Source organism: Stenella coeruleoalba (assembly GCF_951394435.1).
Source record: "Stenella coeruleoalba genome assembly, chromosome: 15".
Classification (NCBI taxonomy): domain Eukaryota; kingdom Metazoa; phylum Chordata; class Mammalia; order Artiodactyla; family Delphinidae; genus Stenella; species Stenella coeruleoalba.
The window spans coordinates 76,637,976-76,657,568 of NC_137161.1; the positions used below are offsets into that span (position 1 = coordinate 76,637,976).

At 42.8% G+C, this 19,593-nt stretch overlaps 1 long non-coding RNA gene across 2 annotated transcripts in view; it reads left to right on the forward strand.

Annotated features, from left to right (window-relative positions):
• Window positions 1-19,593, forward strand: part of LOC307198197 — a 422,507-nt gene that overhangs the window by 199,619 nt on the left and 203,295 nt on the right. For both annotated transcript variants that reach the window (XR_013831577.1, XR_013831578.1), the window contains one exon: window positions 8,509-8,660. This is a non-coding gene — a long non-coding RNA (uncharacterized lncRNA). The remainder of the gene's footprint in view (window positions 1-8,508; window positions 8,661-19,593) is intronic.

Consider the following 19,593-nt stretch of genomic DNA (forward strand, 5'->3'; position numbering starts at 1 on the left):
GGGTGTACAAATATCACTTCGAGTCTTTGCTTTCCATTCTCTTGAGTGTGTACCCAGAAGTGGAACTGCTGGATCATACGGTAATTCTATTTTTAAATTTGGATGAACTCCCGTACTGTTTTCCATAACAGCTGCACCATTTTACATTTCCACCAGCAATGCAAAATTAACTGCCACCTCCATTCTGAGTTACTGAGATTATGTAAACAGGGCAGGATAGAAAGATGCTAACTTTTCCAGGTACCATCTGCAGATTAGAGACAGGAGCAATGAACCCATAGCCAGCTCTGCCAGGCCAGGTCAGCTCGGTCAGATTTGCTCTGAGTCTCTGCAAAACGCTGGAGCTGCAGCACATCCAATACAATGTTGTGCCTCTAATTCTGACACCCACAGCTGCTTTGGGGTGGCCAGAGGGGCCTATTCTTTAATCACATGATCATGGCTTTTTTATATTTTAATTTAGCGTGGCAGCAAGGTTTTTAAGCTTACTTTAGACTGTGAAGAATAAGACCTTTTTTTATGTGTATTAAAATTGCTTCACCCTTCATTGGGTTCCCAATTCTAGTGGCTGCCAAAAGTGTGTTCCCAATGGCCGCATAATTAATGAGATTATTAAAATAGTGGTCTCTCACTGCTTCATCTTCCTAGATAGAATGTTCCCAAAGCATGTTCCTTAGAACACTAGTTCTTCAGGATATTGGTGGACAGTCCGTGAAAAAAGGATTTGGATTTCAGACAGATTTCTGTTTAAATATACAAATGCTCATGTGACTTTCACAAGGGGCTCTATCATGCATCAGCTCTCATGCTTACTACTTACATTGGGGTCATTTTTTGGAGGACCAATTCAAGGTATTAGTATTGCACAGGACATATTTTGAGACAAACTTTTCTAGGCAGATGAAGCCTCATATTTTTACGTTTTCCATATATAGCAATTTCTGTATTCCATAGGGAAGCAAAATGACTGTTTTAGATTCAGGCAGAACTGGGTCCAAATCATGCTTCTTCTACATGTTAACTATATGAACGTGGGAGAGTTCTTTAATCTCTGCAAGCTTCAGTTTCCCCTTTTGTGAAATGGTGGAAATTTTAACATATTCACAGGATTGAGTGAAATAATGAACATGATTCATCTTCTTCTTCCAATCATTTTACCTGCTGAGTTGCTAGCTCTGCTAGTTGCAACCTATATAGACTATTGGGAGGTAATGCTTTTTTGTTATTGAAGCTGCCATGTTCCTTTCTTGGGTGGTAACAAGTTCTTCTAAGCCTGTTAACTAAGTAGTTTGGATCATTGTTTTATCCAATGCTGTGGACACATCCTCTGTGCCTGAGGAATCATATTCACTGAGGTCAGCCGTCGGGTCTGACACACAACCAGGACAAGAGAAGGCTGTCCAATACGTCCATCCACATGCTGCACATAGTCACAGAAGTTCATTGCTTTGCCTCCTCATCAGTCACTGCTCGTTCGTGTCTGGCATTGACTGATGAAGTATGACTCTTGCACCTGCTCTGAGGAGCTCTGATGTTTCTTGCTGTGTAGATCTGGTATCTAATCCTACCCCTGCAGCCTTCCATCCCCAAATGGCTTCACTGACTATGTTCCTGATTTCTCTCTCTTTCTGTACTCACTTGGAATCTTTCTTCAGGTCCACTGGCCCTCCGTTAGTGCTGGCAGCTCATGGAGATCTTGCCTCCCTATGTAGATAACCTAGGACATATCCTGTTACTTGCTCCCTTTTCTTTCTACATTTATGCCTTTGTAAATCTCCCCTGCCTTCACTCAGCAAATATTTACTGTGTGCTTTATATGATAGATAGCCTCCAACAATTTCTGCTCTCTCTGTACGTCCGTGTTGCTCCTTCCAACCCAGAGACCTCTTTCCTTTCATCTTGACTGACTTGTGACTCGCTCTGACCAATAAAAGGCAATGGAAGGGATGCTGTGTAGATTCTGGGCCTACATCTTAAGAGGCTTGGTAGCTTCTGCTTTTGCTCTGTCTCTTGGAAGTTTCAACCAAGGAACTTGGGATGGACTAATGAATGATGAGAGACCACAGAGGGAGGCCGCATGGAAGAGAATCAAGATGCCGCAGCCAACAGGACTAAGGCTCCAGACATGTGAATAGACCAACCTGGACGTTCTGGCACGAGCCAAGTTCTCAGATGAATGCAGCCTCATCAGTGACAACGTAGAGGGAAGAAACCTGCTTGGCTTAGCCCAGCCAACCACGGAATTGGGAGAAGTAATAAGTCATTGTTGTGTTAAGCCAGCTTGACTAAGCTGCACAGCTTGTGGGATCTTAGTTCCCTGACCAGGGATTGAATCTGGGTCCTCAGCAGTGAGAGCGTGGTATCCTAACCACTGGACCACCAGGGAACTCCCAAACTTTCTGTAAAGGATAGGATAGTAAATATTTTAGGTTTTGCAGGAAGGCTGTATAGTCTGTGTTGCAACTACTCAGCTCTGCCGCTGCAGAGTGAAAGCAGCTGTAGACAATATATAAATGAATGATTGTGGCTGTGTTCCCATTAAACTTTATTTACAGAAAGAGCTGGCAGGCTGGATTTGCCTGTGGATGATAATTTGCCAACCCCTGTGTTAAGCCGCTAAGTTTTGGGATAAATAACTAGAGAGGTAGCTGAAACCGCCTGCTCATATGCTCCTGGCACTGTGGCGAGCGTTGAGATATAATTGTCTATATTGAAAAACTCATTCCTGCCTTCAGGGAGCTTGCACCTTGTCCTAGCTCTGTGAAAAAAGAGATTAGAGCCAATAACTCCTGTCTAAATAACCTCCAAGGCTCAAATGTCACCAGTAAGAATTCAGTGAAATGGATAGCTATTGAAGGAACGTGCTGGAGTTGGAGCTGGTGGCATAAGACAGCCATTTAATTATGCTCATGGACTCTGTGGGTCAGGAATCAGACAGGATCGCTTACCTCTGACCCTTGGTGCCTGGGTCCCAGCTGGAAAGATTCAGTAGCTGGGGGTGATTTGTCATCTGGAGGCTAGAGCCATAGAGTCATCTTCACCCAAAGGTCTGGGGGTTGATGCTGGCTGTTCGCTGGGTTCTCAGCAGGGGTTGTCCCCTGCAGCATCTCCACACATGGCCTGAGCTTCCTCAATCAGAGTGGCCCTAGGTGGTTCAGGGCTCAAAAGTGAGCATCCCAGTGAGGAAGGTGGACACCTTGGAAGTCATGCAGTGACCTCAATGTGTTCTATTAGTTATGTCACTAAGGCCAGCCTAGATACAAAGGAAGGGATGGAGATACTGCCTCTCAATGGAAAGAGTGTCAAAGAATTTACAGACACGTTTTAAAACCACTGCAGTGTCTGATATTGGTATATGAAGAGGATTAAGTAATTCAGTTTTGAATAGTTCTGTGGGTTCTGAACATTTCTTGTCAAGGCAGATCTGAGTTCCTGTGGCTTTGGAGAATAAATAACACTGGAAATCATGCTCACTGATGGTCATAGTCTTTACCATGTAAGGCCTGTGCTTTTCGCATTTTTCACAGTAGCACAGTGCAGTGACTGAGAGCATGTACTGTAGAGTTACATAGTCCTAATCTATGGTCCCAGCTCTGCCATTTGCTTGCTTTCTGACCTTGGACCAATTTCTCAACATTTTTAAGTTTTAGTCGCCTCATTTAAAAATGCAGACAACAATATTATACTTCTAAGAATTGCTCTGCCATTCTAGTGAGACTGTTCATGTAACTGGCAACTGGTGGGCGCCCAATCAATAGTATTATCTTAAAGCAGATGTTTTGTGAATTTTGAGCATTTAGTTATAAGGATAAGGATAGTGGTAAAAATAATAGGGGAAAGAGCTAAAAGAAAAGCAAAAAAATCCACTTATTCTGAAAGCAGTTTTAATTTTGGTAAATATACTTTCAAAATGGAAGAGGTCTCTACGTCCCTGTATACATAGAGACATAAAATTATACACACACACACGTACATAAACACACACACACATATATACCTGTGTGCACACAATTTTATGCAAATGGAATAATATTCAAATAATATTCATGGTGTCATATAACCTTTATAAAAAATATAAATCATTCGACTTATTTAAACTAAAAAACAAAACAGTTCACCCATTTCTTCCACCCTCCCACCCCCTACCTCTGGCGACCACCAGTCTGTTCTCTGTATCATGAGCTTGTTCTTTGTTTTTTCTTATAATCTTTTAAAATCAACACTATGTCATGAATATCTTCTGAGAAAAGTGTATAGCTCTCCACCACTATTTGAAAAGCCAACAGTAGTCCACTGTACAGACTTACTATAGTTTAACTTGTCCCCACTGATGGACATTTAGGTTGTTGTTTGTTTGTAGCCTGTAAGGTGGCAGTTGTGCCCTGAAGATGGTAATAATGATGTCCTTAGAAAGTGAAATCTAAAAACTAGACTCAGTAACAGCCTAGGGTGTTCAGTTGTGCCCTGCTCCCTTCAGCTGGACAACTCTGCCTTTAACCAGGAAGCAAGGGTGCAGTATAAATAAGCCCTCGGCTACCTTGATTCATCCACAGCCTTTGTCATGAGCCCACTGAATTCATTCCACATTTCTGTCCAGTTCCAGCCTCTGTCTGATGTCCTGGGCTCCTGACCTTCCTCATTCTCTGTCTGGCGGTTCCCTTTCTCATGATAATATTCCTTTAGTAAACACATGGCCCTCCTTGGTGTCAACTTGCATAGGCTCCTGGCTTTCAGCAACTCCAGATCCATCCAGCATGAGCTCACATGGCCAGTATTTCTATTAGGTTTGCCCAGCCTCAAAGAAAGGGAGCCACCAATAAGAAAACCATAAGCATTGTGGTAATGGTGGACTCATTCCATATCACTGAAGAAAATGTCCCAGACACTTCATGGCTAATAGCAGACTTTTCAGTGGAATTCTGGTCCAGTCTTTCTGCTATGAACAGCTACCAAAGGGAATGGCCCTTAACACGAATATAATGATAAAAGGCAAAAAGGTGATATATATATATTTTTTGATGAATTACTATTTTAACATGTAAAATATTAAGCACAAATGAAAAACTAAAATGTTATCCATCAAATACTTGTACCCAAAGTCTAGCAAAATATCATGAGAGATAGGTTGAACTGAAGTAATCCCCACCTCAAGGATGGTGTTCAAAGGTATCACTCCGCTAGGAGAGTTGCTCCACACTCCTGACCCTTGATCCCTGATTGGGATCCCTGGCTCCAGACACCCAACACTGCTTCGCCTTATTTTATTGTGTCTCAGAATGCCCTAGAATGGCTTTCTTTGCTTCCCCCAGAATCTCTGTTATTAGCCCCTCCTATTCTCGGGGTCTCCGACTCTTGGATTTTGTTTATTTATTCATTCATTCATTCATTCTGCACTGCGTGCGGCTTGTGGGATCTTAGTTCTCTAACCAGGGATTGAACCTGGGCCCTCGGCAGTGAGAGCGCCGAGTCCTAACCACTGGACCACCAGGGAATTCCCTGGATTCTATTTAAAGTTGCTATTATTATACTGTGTAGGCCCTTACTTAAAACTGTAGACTCTCAAATTCATATACTTTCTTTTTTTTTTTTAGGCGTGTATTTATTTTTCAAACACACACACTGTATTTTATTTTTACAAGAGATAAATAAACTGACACCGAGCATTGTAAATGGATGACCACAACAAAAGCAACAATGATTGCAATTACCGAACACGTAACACACTCATACTATGTCATAATATTGACATTCAGTCCAGGAATCCTCCACAAAAGGTGATATATTTTTAAAAGTATAAAAAAGATGTATAGCTGATTCACTTTGATATACAGCACAAACTAACACACCATTGTAAAGCAATTATACTCCAATAAAGATGTTAAAAAAAAAGTATAAAAAAGAGCTATTGGAATTTAGAATAGGAGAAATGTGCCGGTCTCTGATTCATAACAAGGGGCTGCAGAAGTCTCAACTGTTGTGGGAAACTGTTTCTAAAAGGATATCTTCCATATAAAAATTAGATGAAAATATATCTTAACAAGAGCTAGGACTGGAAGTTCTCCAAATTGTCTTCTACTCACTAGGTTGATGATGCTGAATTCTCAGAGCTTATATCTGCTGTAAAATGGGACTGACAATATCTGGTTCATAGAGTATTCTTACGGTAATAAGGATTCCCTAAGATAATATCAAAGGGCTTTGTAAGAGATGGTCTTCTCACTACTGCTGTTATAAATATTCTTAAAAACCATAACCTCAAAGTAGCTTCCATTTTGTTTTTCACATTGCAGGTGTTCAATATTTATTGAATTACTATGCTAAACAATGTAAAAGTATCCAGTTATTAAGGAAATTCCTTTATTCAAAATTTCTTTACCCTCAGACTGGATGACAATTCTAATGTTCCCAATACAAATGTTCATAATAGCCAAAAGGTGGAAAAAACCCAAATCAACTGATCAACCAATAAGTAAAATGTGGAATATCCATAGAATGGAATATTATTCAGCAATAAAAAGGACTAGAGTGTTGCTACATGCTATAACACGAAGACCCTCAAAAACATTGTGCTAAGTGAAAGAGGCCAATCATAAAAGACCACATACTATGTGATTCCATCCATATGAAATATCCAGAACAGGGAAATCGGTAGACACAGAAAGTAGATCAGTGTCTGCTTAGGACGTGATAGCTAAAAGGTACAGGGTTTCTTTACACGCTGGTGAAATGTTCTAAAATCAACCACAGTGATGGTTGTAGATAATCTGTGAACATGCTAAAAACCATTGAGTTGCACACTTTACATGGGTGAACTGTGTGGTATATGAATTAAACATCAATAAAGCTGTCCCCCCCCACCCCCGCCAAAAAAAAGGTTCTTTAAAGACCCAGCTAAGCCACTTACAAAGTTTAGGCAGAGAGAAGTCTATTTCAGCTCATATCCTAAAAAATAAACTGGAAGAGAAACTCCTCCTGAAAAGAGGCAACCCTATGGTGTATGGGGCTGCCATGTCCTCTCCAATCCTGTCTGAACCAGCTGGGTACTAGGCAGCTGACCACCAATAAAACCAAGCCAGGAACACTCAACTCCATTTGTCAGTGACCTGGGACACAATCCCATGGCTACCTCACTTGCTCTCAATCTCTGGAATGTTCTAGGTCTGGCTTCTAGGTCCAATAGTGCATGGTGCTTATTGCATTCAGAAACTGAAAGTCTCTGACTCAGGCAACCTTGTACATTCCTGGGAGTTGCAACCTCTAGAAGGATGTTGAATGTTGGGGTGGGGCTGAGGCCAGGGCCAGTGGAGGGTGGGGTCTGATCTACCATCACCTCCAATAGTATTCGTGTTGTCCACTTTTCTCATTGTTGCTTTTGCTATAGTTTCCTGAGATAGTCACAGAAGGGTCTGTTGGCTTCCCACTTTCTTTTAATGGTGCTTGAGTTCCTTTTTTTTTTTTAACATCTTTATTGGAGTATAACTGCTTTACAATGGTGTGTTAGTTTCTGCTTTATATTTATAACAAAGTCAATCAGCTGTACATATACATATGTCCCCATATCTCCTCCCTCTTGCATCTCCCTCCCTCCGACCCTCCCTATCCCACCCCTCTAGGTGGTCACAAAGCACCGTGCTGATCTACCTGTGCTGTGTGGCTGCTTCCCACTAGCTATCTGTTTTACATTTGGTAGTGTATATATGTCCATGCCACTCTCTCACTTCGTCCCAGCTTACCCTTCCCCCTCCCTGTGTCCTCAAGTCCATTCTCTATGTCTGCGTCTTTATCCTGTCCTGCCCCTGGGTTCTTCAGAACCTTTTTTTTTTTTTTTTTTTTTTTGCGGTACGCGGGCCTCTCACTGTTGTGGCCTCTCCTGTTGCGGAGCACAGGCTCCGGACGCGCAGGCTCAGCGGCCATGGCTCACAGGCCCAGCTACTCCGCAGCATGTGGGATCTTCCCGGACCAGGGCACGAACCTGTGTCCCCTGCATTGGCAGGCGGACTCTCAACCACTGTGCCACCGGGGAAGCCCTTTTTTTTTTTTTTTTTTTTAATAATTCCATATATATGTGTTAGCATATGGTATTTGTTTTTCTCTTTCTGACTTACTACACTCTGTGATGCTTGAGTTTTTCTTTTTATGAAATAGGGTATTTGGAACCCACAGATTGCTTTTCTCTATGTAGGTCTATTGACCCTACAGTTACTGGAAATTTATCTCAGAGTTCTATGACATCACATACATTTTGGAAGAAAATACAAAAAGAAGATATCAGAGGCTGCTGCCTGATGCTTCTTCATTGCATTTCTTAATATCAATATCAATGTTCTGAAGTGTTCTGTAGTTCTAAGGCAATGCTGTTCATTCATTTTTTATTTGCATTTGGACAGGGCTTAGAGAACAAATTTACACGTACGTTTAACATTGGCTCTTTAAGATTTGGAATTCAAATGATCTGAACTCAATGCAATATTCGTATAAGGCAACCACTGCACACTTTATATTTTTCAGAGGGCTTTACAAACATGATCTCATGAGAAAGAGAGCTGGACCAAGAATCAGGAGTCTTGGGTTCTGGGACTGGCTCTCCCGCCAACCAGAGGTGGCACCTTGGGAGATCCACATACTCTTCTTGGACCTTAGTTTTCCAGTTCATAAAATGGGTGAGTGGACTTGATGATCTCTGAGATACCTTTTATATCAGATATTTTGTGATTCTGTGTTCATCACTGATGGTCATTTTGATCTAGCACAGAGAATTAGAGAATTAGTGTCAAAGTTTTATCATTGCTCTATATTCTTAGTTTTTCAAGATTAGAATTCCAAATATTCCTCTTAGGTGGTTTACTTACAACTAAAATGGAGTGCTACGAGTTGACGTAGGGTACTTTGCTATGGCCCAGGTCAAAGCCAAGTTTAAATCAGAGTGGTGGTTGTCACACTTGACTGTGTAACAGAATCACCTGAGGGCTTGTTAAAACACAGGTTACCAGGCCTCATTCCCAGAGTTTCTGGTGGTGCTGGTGCTACTGGTCCAAGGACCACAGTTTGAGAACTTCTGAGCTAGAGGTATGTTAGCCCAGTGAGATTGCTTTGTTTTGCCTCTGTTGCTATAGAAAAGCTAAGAGTGTTCCCACGTATTTAAAGAAAAGGGATTAGTTTGTCTTGGACACCTCCTCCTCTCGGTTTCATTTTTTCTGATTAATTTCTATCATGATGTAAGTCTTCCTGGCCTGGGTATAGAGTTTGCATTATAGGGGCTGAGGCTGGGATGAATGGACTATCTTAAGCAAAATAGCCAAGAACTAAGGAGACAGAGAAGTCATAGTATTAATAGTTGAATAAACGAGAGTTGTATCTTCCACGATCAAGAAAAGCAGTGTTGATAAGGGGGGAAAGCAGGGAAAATCTGTATAACCATATGTACTAGTGATTCTGTTCTGAAAAATGTGGCAGACTTGTTCACCAAAATGTCTCCTTCTCTTTTTCTTGAGTACATAGCTGGACTGCACTTCCAGCTTTCCTCGTGGCTAGATGTGGTCATGGATTAGTTGTGTTCAGTGACATGTGAGTGGATGTGATTTGTGCAGCTCTAGAAAGTAGTCTGGAGATTTGTATAAGAGACTGTGCCTCTTCCCTGTTCGCTTTCTCCTCCTCCATCTTCTGGATGGAAATCCATGGAGTCTGAGTCCCTGAGTCACCACCTGGAGGAGAGCTGCCTGATGACATTCAGGAACTCTGGAATTTTTACATGAGTTAGATATATATATCTACTGTATTTGAGCTCTCATAAACTTTTGGGTCTATTTTTTACTGCATCCACATCCTAATCAATAAGCATATATTCCATTATTTCTCAATATTGGAGGACCAAGCTGTGGGGATGGGAGAAAACAAAAGTTAGGACCAGATAAATGCATATCAGATCCTAAATATGGGCTGAGAGCTATACTAACCAATGTTCCCATTAGAGTTAGATGAAGAAGGGGATCTCCTGGCACTTAGGGGGCTTGTGAGTAGAACCCACATAAATTCACACTAAAATCTATTGAGAGATCCCAATTATACTCTTCTATTTTCAAGATGAGAATATTATAAAAATTAACATAGGCTAGTTGGAAAATATGCCACAGAATAAGGAAAGGGGACCATCTCTCAGTGTACTGAGTGGAGAAATATAGTTCTGGAAATATTTACTGCAAGAACAAAAAGAACTTTTTAGAAACTATTTGTTGACCACAATAGTTGCAAGAAGGCATGACCTTGATTAAAGAAGAAGCAAGACAGTAAGACAAAATGTAAGAGGTGAAGGGTCTAATGGGATGAGATTCAGATTTAACAAACTGAGGCAGAAAGGGAGAAAGAAGCACTAAAAGGAGAAATCAATGAAACTGATACGAGTGCCAAGATGAAAATTCCCAGGCAAACTTGAGAAGCTCTCTCAGAGCTCAGGGGAAAAGAACTAATAGATAAAAGCAAGAAGAATTTGACAGATTTGGAGGGCATGAAACAAAGATTAAACTTACGAATTATAGAGATTTCTGAGGCAAGAAACAGAACAAATGGAATAAAATGTAAAGATCGAAAGTATGTTGAAGGAATCTATATGAATTTGAAAAAAACATCTGAATTTAAAGATTGAAATGGCTTGCTATGTTTCAGGCAACACACACACACACACACACACACACACACACTCGCTCATATCCTGGCCATTAAAAAAAATTCTAAGAGTTAAAATCAGCCACTTGGGACTTCCCTGGTGGCACAGTGGTTAAGAATCCACCTGCCAATTCAGGCGACACGGGTTCAAGCCCTGGTCTGGGAAGACCCCACCTGCCACGGAGCAACTAAGCCCACGCACCACAACTACTGAGCCTGCGCTCTAGAGCCCGCGAGCCACAACTGCTGAGCCCGCGTGCCACAACTACTGAGCCCGCGTGCCACAACTACTGAAGCCCACGCACCTAGAGCCCATGCTCTGCAACCCAGAGCCCGTGTTCTGCAACAAGAGAAGCCACCGCAATGAGAAGCCTGTGTACCGCAGCGAAGAGTAGCACCCGCTCACTGCAACTAGAGAGAGCCTACACGCAGCAACGAAGACCCAACACAGCCAAAAATAAAAAATACAAATAAATAAATTTATATTAAAAAAATAAAATCAGCCACTCAAAATTATTTACGTATCCAGGCCGGAAAAAAAAAATCAGTTTTACCACAAGAGAACAAAAATTCAATCTGGCTTCAGACTTTGACTGTTTTTTTTTTGTTGTTTTTTGTTTTTTGGTTTTTTTTTTTGCGGTACGCGGGCCTCTCATTGTTGTGGCCTCTCCCGTTGCAGAGCACAGGCTCCGGACGCGCGGGCTCAGTGGCCATGGCTCACGGGCACAGCCGCTCCACGGCATGTGGGACCTTCCTGGACCAGAGCACGAACCCATGTCCCCTGCATCGGCAGGCGGACTCTCAACCACTGTACCACCAGGGAAGCCCCAGACTTCTACTCTTTAACCTTAAATGATAAAAGATGATGGAATAACATCTACTGGTTTTATAGGGAAATTGTTTATATCCATGGTTTTTGAACCAGGCTAAATTTTCGTTTATGGTTGAAGGTAGAAGCAAACTATTCTAGGAAGTGTAAGGACCTAGGAAATTTATCAACTATTTGCCCTTTGTGGGAAAACTTTTTCCAGAAGACATTGTCTAATTGCCAGAGCTGAATCAATATTATAAGTTCAAAAAAGTCAGTGATCTGATAGCCTTTGTATAAAACATGATCTTTGAGCTTCTACACTATCCTCTATTCAGCCTACTGGCCTGGAGGGGGTGCTGCGTCCTGGCGTCTGTAGCGGATTCACCTTGCTCAGCCACATCCCTGGGCAGCCCACCAAGCTCTCTACTCTGTATTCCTGCTATCCAGGAACCCAGAGCAGCTCAGGAGAGCCACACCTCAAGGTGTCCTCCCTCCCTGATTGATGCTCTGCAGCCACATAGACACGACTGTGCCCCAAGATGGTGCAAGAGAAGCCTCAGAGGCATGTTTTGAAGTCCTAGATGAAGAATGAGACCTAGGGTCTCTCTGCTGTAGACTGAATGTTTGCATCCCCCAAATTCATATTTTGAAAACTAATCCCTAGTGTGATGGTATTTGGAGGCGGGGCTTTGGGGAGATGCTTGGGTCATGAGGGAGATGATTGCGTCATGAGATGATTGGGTCATCATGAATGGGATGAAAGCCCTTATAAAAGAGACCCCAGAGAGCTCCCTTGTCCCTTCTAGCATGGGGCCACCACCTGTCAGGGCCACCACCTGTCAGGGCCACCTGTGAACCAGGAAGCAGGTTCTCATCAGACACGGAATCTGCCAGCACGTTGATCTAGACTTCCCAGTCTCCAGCACTGTGAGAAATAGTTTCTGTTGTTTATAAGCCACCGAATCCATGGTATTTTTCTTACAGCAGCCTGAATGCACTAAGACAGTCTCCTTTGCTCTCCATAGTACCTTCATCCACCTAAATACCTGCCCCTCTCAGGCTGAAGAGGGGAAAATGGGCACACCTACGTGGGAGGGTGGAATTTCCCCCTTCCTCTTTCTAGCTGGACCTCTCTTAAATACATACCTTTAATCTAGATCATAAAAACAGTTGGTTTGGGATGTTTGGGGCCAGGGAGATTAGAGAAATTTAGACAAAACTTTCTTTAGATAATGCCTGGGATTGCAAGGTATTATCTGCTACAAAATCCTAGTTTTGAATTCTAGAAGCTGAACTTTAGTTTCCTTCTATGCTTTCTTTCTCTAATAAACCCCTCCAGGTAGCTGGGCATTAGGGGCTGATGAGGGCTGACTAGGATGAAGGCTATTCATAGAAAAAGACAAAACGTTACTATGTTACCTTTATATCAGATGATCCCAATTTATATATTTTTGTATAATATGTAAATACGTTATGTGTAAATACATAAAATTCAACAAGTTATGAACCATGATTATTTCTAAGTAGTAGTATAATAGGTAATTTTTTCTTTATATTAGCCTGAAATTTTATTTTTCTAAGCTCACTATAATGCTCATGCATTGCTTCTGTCATAAAAACAATAACTGTTGCTTAAAAATGTTGTAAAAATAGGAACTGTAGGGACTTACAATAGCCAAAACAGACTACGTGACAACATTCAAAATCGTGGTAATAAATTTTAGGACAGAAATGTAAGATTCAGTATGGTAACAAGTCTGTATACTTAAGGGTCAAAATATAATTTAACTTCAAAAAAATCAAATGTGCTTATTTTTAATTAATCATAGTGTTTAGGTAGAAAAATCCACTCACTTGGTCATATGTTGCCGTGGCTATTTATAGTACTTATCATACCAATACGTGAAATAATAGAAGTGGCATATTTGATATAAATGGGCATTGTTTTGTCAGTATGCATAGTCTTCCCTGAAATTGATCTGATAGCTTGCTTCTCCTTCTTACCGAGTGCTAATTCTGGCAGGCACAAGCCAGAATTCTGTTCCAAAACCTGGCTTTCATCACCTATTTCTCTTTCTTCAAAGGAGAGAAATGGAAAGGGTGTTATAAAACAGGAACCATAGCTTGTTCACCAGGCTATGAATGAATCACCAAGTGATGAATCATACCAGGGCCACTGATGGTGCCCTAAATCATGAGAGCAGCCTGTCAAGGGGAACCCCATGGGGAACCCCATGGGAGCTTTAGAACTGGCACCACTCATCCATCTCCTTCAGGGTGCATTCGTGGGCCCATGTGCTCATGTGACAAGTGATATTTTGGGATAAGGAACTCCTGGGGTTCTTATCGTAAGCTTCTCTGACTAATTAGAAAGGAGTCAGTCCCCTGCCTTTCCCTGGAGCTGTGTTACTAGTGTGAGGTGCTAGAAATGGATGTCTACATTTATGTCATTCCAACTCCAGCCCAGCTGTTTAGAATAAGCAGCCAGCTCTCGGCAGGCTTCTCTGCTCTTCTCCCGGAACTAACAAAAGGTCAGCTGCGCAGTACATCAAGAGTGCTCTTCCTGAAACTTCTCAATTGCGAAAATAGAAATGACGTTCCACGTAGAGTGCTGACATGTCACTGAGTGATAATCCCACCTTGCCAAATCCCCGTGCGGAGCGATCAGGCTGCCTCGCTGGTTCCTTCTTCCTATTTTCTAGGGTTGCATCCTGACTCCTGTGATACGTGTTAGGATAGAATTTTCTAGAATCACCTGGCTTTCTCTCTGGCAGTTCCACTGTCTCAGTTCAGTGTCTGTCTTAAAATGGACTTAGCTGTCAACCAGCGGCCTTAGTTTGATGCTCTCCTCACTGCTGGACTTTCTGTTAACTCTCTTCTTCAACCAATTTTCTTAGCTCAGTTTGAACTTGAAGCTGTCATCCACCCCACCATTTGAGCTTGGGCAGAGCAGTAAACAGAGCACCCAACAAACTGGTTCAAAAGTCATGCTCTTAGGTAGAGTGTGGGCTATTTTCAAAACAGACTGCCTGAATTCAGTCAAGCAACCAGCAACCAGGCAGTTACTAACTGGTGGGTTGTGATCCAGCCATCAGAAGTGTGATATCTTTCAAAGCCGCCTGTGTGTGTAGATGCGGCAGGAGTTCCTATCAACTGACATCCTTATGATCACGCCTCTTCATCGGCACATCAGTACTGGGTACCCTTAGTTTTCTCATGCTTTGCTAGTATGTTTCCTTAAGGAATTAATTTATTCTAATTAATTTTAAGGCATGATATTCCTCCATTAAACCTGATCCCACTTAGAAAAAGATATGTTCTTTTGGCGTCATAGAATTATATAGGAGCAAGAAATTTCAATGACCTCTGGGTCTGGGAACTGGAAATATAATTTTCAGTGAAATCCTACTATTCCTCCTCTTCTTCCTTCTTTTTCTTGTCATTCTCCTCCTTCTTCCATATCCCTCCAGGACCTCAATATGTATCACTGTTAATCTAGATTCCAGAGGTGAAAGCCTTGCCTGGAATGGGGTAAGAACACTCCTTCCCCCTTTCTGCTTTAATTATAAATATGTGAATCACAGTCCTAGGAAAACACATGGGGAAAGAAAAGAAATATATAGAGAAGGAGGAAAAATGCCTGGCCAGATGTCCCCCAGCCTCCCAAGGCATCCACCAGACAAGTTAATAACTTAAGACAATGTCTGACAGGTTGATATTTCCAGCTTGCGTTCCTGAAAGATATTTTGGGACCCAAAATATTGCAGTGCCTCCCTGCCATGTGAAATTCTAAAAGGAGATTCAGAAAAGCAAAGAGGAATGCTTAGAAAAAGGACTATTTCTGATTTTGTCAATACAGTTCAGGGGTCATAGAAGTTGTTGATTTAAAGAATCTAAGACTTGCTCTGTGGGCTCAGTTCTCAGGGAGAAATTTGCTAGCTGGACTTAATCACTACCTTCAACTTCAGTGACTTCCCACAGTGGACACTTGCTCCTTAATTTTATTTCTCTTAAGACTCACTTGGCCCTTTATGTTCTTGTGGCCCTTTGATGGGTTGAGTTATGTTAACTCCTGTGGATTTGCTTCCTAGACCCCAACCCAGTGGGAGGAGATGTCATACCTCTGACCTCTGTCTCACCCAGTGCTGGGACCCCTCGTCTTCTATATCCTCTTTTTCTCCCCTTGGCCCATCCCGGGTGGTTCAAGCACAGCACAACATCTTCTTTTTTTTTTTTTTTAATGGAGGTAGATTTGATTTACAATGTTGTGTCAATCTCTGCTGTACAGCAAGGTGACTCAGTTACATACATATAGACATTCTTTTTTAAATATTCTCTTCCATTATGGTTTATCCCTGGAGATTGGATAATAGGTCCCTGTGCTATAGATAGGACCTTGTTGTTTATCCATTCTACATGTAATAGTTTGCATCTACCAACCCCAAACTCCCAGTCCATCCCTCTCCCCGCCACAACCTTGGCAACCACAAGTCTGATCTCTATGTCTGGGAGTCTGTTTCTGTTTTGTACCTAGGTTCATTTGTGTCATATTTTAGATTCCACATATAAGTGATATCATACGGTATTTGTCTTTCTCTTTCTGACTTACTTCACTTAGTATGATAATCTCCACTTGCATCCATGTTGTTACAAATGGCATTATTTTGTTCTTTTTTATGGCTGAGTATATATATACCACATCTTCTTTATCCAGTTATCTGTCAGTGGACATTTAGGTTGTTTCCATGTCTTGGCTATTGTGAATAGCGCTGCTATGAACATAGGGGTGCATGTATCTTTTTGAATTATACTTTTATCTGGGTATATGCCCAGGAGTGGGATTGCTGGATCATGTGGTAATTCTATTTTTAGTTTTCAGAGGAACCTCCATGCTGTTTTCCACAGTGGCTGAACCAACTTACATTCCCACCAACAGTGCAGGAGGTTCCCTTTTCTCCACACCCTCTCCAGCATTTGCTGTTTGCAGACTTTTTGATGATGGCTCTTCTGACCGGCGTGAGGTGGTACCTCTTTTGATTTGCATTTAAGCATAGCGTCTTCTTGGTAGCCATTAATGGGATCCTGAGTTGCCCACAGCAGCAGCTACCATGGGTCCTCCATACACTGACCTTGATGTCAGCATTTGTTCCATGAGTGCTACAACTGTTCTGTTAGGGTCTTCACGTAGTGGCCTGGGTCCTTTTGCTTTCTCACAACCCCTACTCTCATGGAATACATTCCACTAGAGCCGTAGGACAGGGCTTATAGGGCCACTGTCTGCCTCTTTGGAGCTCCAGGTCGTGCTGCTCCTACTTTCCATCACAGAGAAGGAGCTCTGGTGTGGGTGAGAACAACTCCTCAGTCTTAGTTAAAGAGGCAGAATAACATCGATTCAGAGGAATGCTGGCTACCACTCAGCAACGAGAAAGATGTGGAGACAGGGGACCAGGCAACCCAGAAGGGCCATTCCTTAGAGTGAGTTATGATGCGTATGCAGTTTTCAGTGACTTGCTGTGTTATTCGCCTGGATCTGAGAAACCCTGTTCTCCAGAGGCTGATGATGGTGCTCCCAGGGCAGTGGTTTACTTTCCTGCACAGCATCTGTTTTACATCCTGCTATCCGTGAATGTGTGTAGTTGGCTATTTGCCTGCACTTGCCTCTCTCTCCTTCTCCCCCTCCTCCCGATAGCTTTTCTGTTTGGAAGAACCAGATCATTTCTCTCCCCGAACAGATCTTTCCAGGGAGGAAAACGCCGAACAATACCAAATGTGGCCTTTGGTTTGTGTATTTCCTGGTCCCCTGCCACCCCGCACCGGGGAACCTGGGCAGAGCAGGGCCTCTGGAAGCTCTTCCCATTTTGTGGACACAGCCCTGAATTCCAGCCTTTCCAGAAGGGCTTCAAGTCACCTTTGTGACAGTGGTTAGTGTTATGGTCAACTTGGGCGGCTTCAGGTGTGACCCCTAGAGCTGTGAGCTCCAGGTTTTTCCCTCCCTGCCTTCCCCAATCTCCCCACAATCCCTTCTGCCTTCATTTCTAATTGGAAAAATAGGGGAGGGAGGTGTGGTTAAAGCAGAGATACTAAAATAGGTCAGGCCATCACGCAGGTTCCAAAATAAACATCATTAATGCCAAGTCACTGAACCATACAGCCCAAGCTGACAGTGCCTCGTCTCCCTGCTGCTTCTGACTTGGGATTTTAAAGAAACAGTGAAAGGACTTACAAAAGAGGCTTCCCCAAAGGGAGGCAGTTTTGGGGTGAGTTGGGGGGATAAGAGAAATGAGGAAAGACCCTGCCATAGCAAGATTTAAGTGCAAACCAGAACTTGCCCTTTATAATCCAGGTTGCTATTTTTGGTTATCAGTGTGGGGTATGGAGGGGACCAGAATGGGGAGGCAGAAACGTATTCTTGCCCCAGTGCAGGTCTGAACTTTATGAGGGTGGAACGGTAAGCACACAACATAGGGTTTTATGCATCAGCACAACTTTGTGTCAGATTGTTCTCAGCCGGTATCTTGTAGGGGCCACGTGAATATGAATGGCCCTGTTGTTCTGGAGGTTGAATTGCAGTTACCAAGATGTGATAGGAAACGTGGTCTTAATGCTGCCCAGTAAAACGGTATTCCTCCACCTGTGTGTGGCACCTATGGTCCATTTAGTTTCATATACACAAAGTAATCTCTTTGGTAGTCAAACTCCCATGAGCCCCCCAGAAAACAGGGAAGCAAGAACTCTGTTGCCTAGCAACCAATGGATCATTACAACACTAGATAAATCGAATCAATATTGCTCTAAATATTGAACCTTCAGGTGATGAAAAAACCCTCAGAGCCATGTCCGTAACTCCTTGGCTCTCCTTTCCTAGACTCAGCAGCTGAGTGGGACCAGCTTGCGTTTTGACAATCTCCAGGGTCCTACAGGGAGAGAGAGGACAGTGTGCTGAGTTCCACAGCACAGCCCATCAGGAGTGACTCCAGAAAGGGGATTCCTAAAGGCTGAATCCCTGGAGTTTGGAGCCTCCTGTCCACCTGGCAGCACTGGCTGGCCTGGAGTGAAGTCACGGTCCTGAGTTCCTAACTTACTGGCATCTGGTCAGGGCTCATTAAAGTTAAAGAGACCAAGGTCATTCTGCCAACAGTTTCTTCGAAAGAGCTCCGGCGAGCAGTCAGGGCACTCCATGGTCAGTCCTCTCATTAGCCCCTGACCCCCAGGTCCTCCCCCTCCCTCTCATCACCAAGCCCCAGCTGTGGACTGTGCCTTCTCTGTCTGCCAGCACCCCTCAGGTTGCCACTCTGGGGCTTCTTTTCCCTTAAAGTCTCTTTTCATCTATTTTAAGGCAACCCTCACATTCCACGTTTGCCCAGGCCCCGAAACCTTGATAGGAACCAGCCCAGTTTGGGAGAACTTTGAACAACATCCAGCTGCCTCGGTTTTCTAACTAGTGATTTTTCTTCCTGGAAATAACACTGTGTCCTATTCCTAGAAACAGTTTCCTGTCAGAATATTCTTTCTGAATAGGCTACAATAGGTACTCTTTTAGAAGCTTCCTTTGGGAGCCCCAACTTTAGGCTTCTGTCACAGTGCTGTTGGAAGCACTCATTTTTTCATATGTAAACTTGAGGGTTGACCTTGGTGAGTTACTGAGGTGTAGAAGAAGAAAACTAACATGAACCCTGCCACATGCCAGGTGCTGCACAGGTGCTTTAACTGGGGCTGCTCATTTAAGCCCTGTGATATCCATATGAGGTCGAGCTTTTATTTCCATTTTACAGATGGGGAAACTGAGGCTTAACAAGGTTATAGGAACTTACCTTTAAGAGAGAGTTGCAGTGTTCTAACAGGTGGTAATTCCAGCCTTCTCTCTGACCTTTGTGTGGTCACTGAGAGGTATATGGCTGGGCAATGGGCCCTTTTTTTTTTTTAACGTCTTTATTGGAGTATAATTGCTTTAAAATGATGTGTTAGTTTCTGCTTTATAACAAAGTGAATCAGCTATACATATACATATGTCCCCATATCTCCTCCCTCTTGCGTCTCCCTCCCACCCTCCCTATCCCACCCCTCTAGGTGGTCACAAAGCACCAAACTGATCTCCCTGTGCTATGTGGCTGCTTCCCACTAGC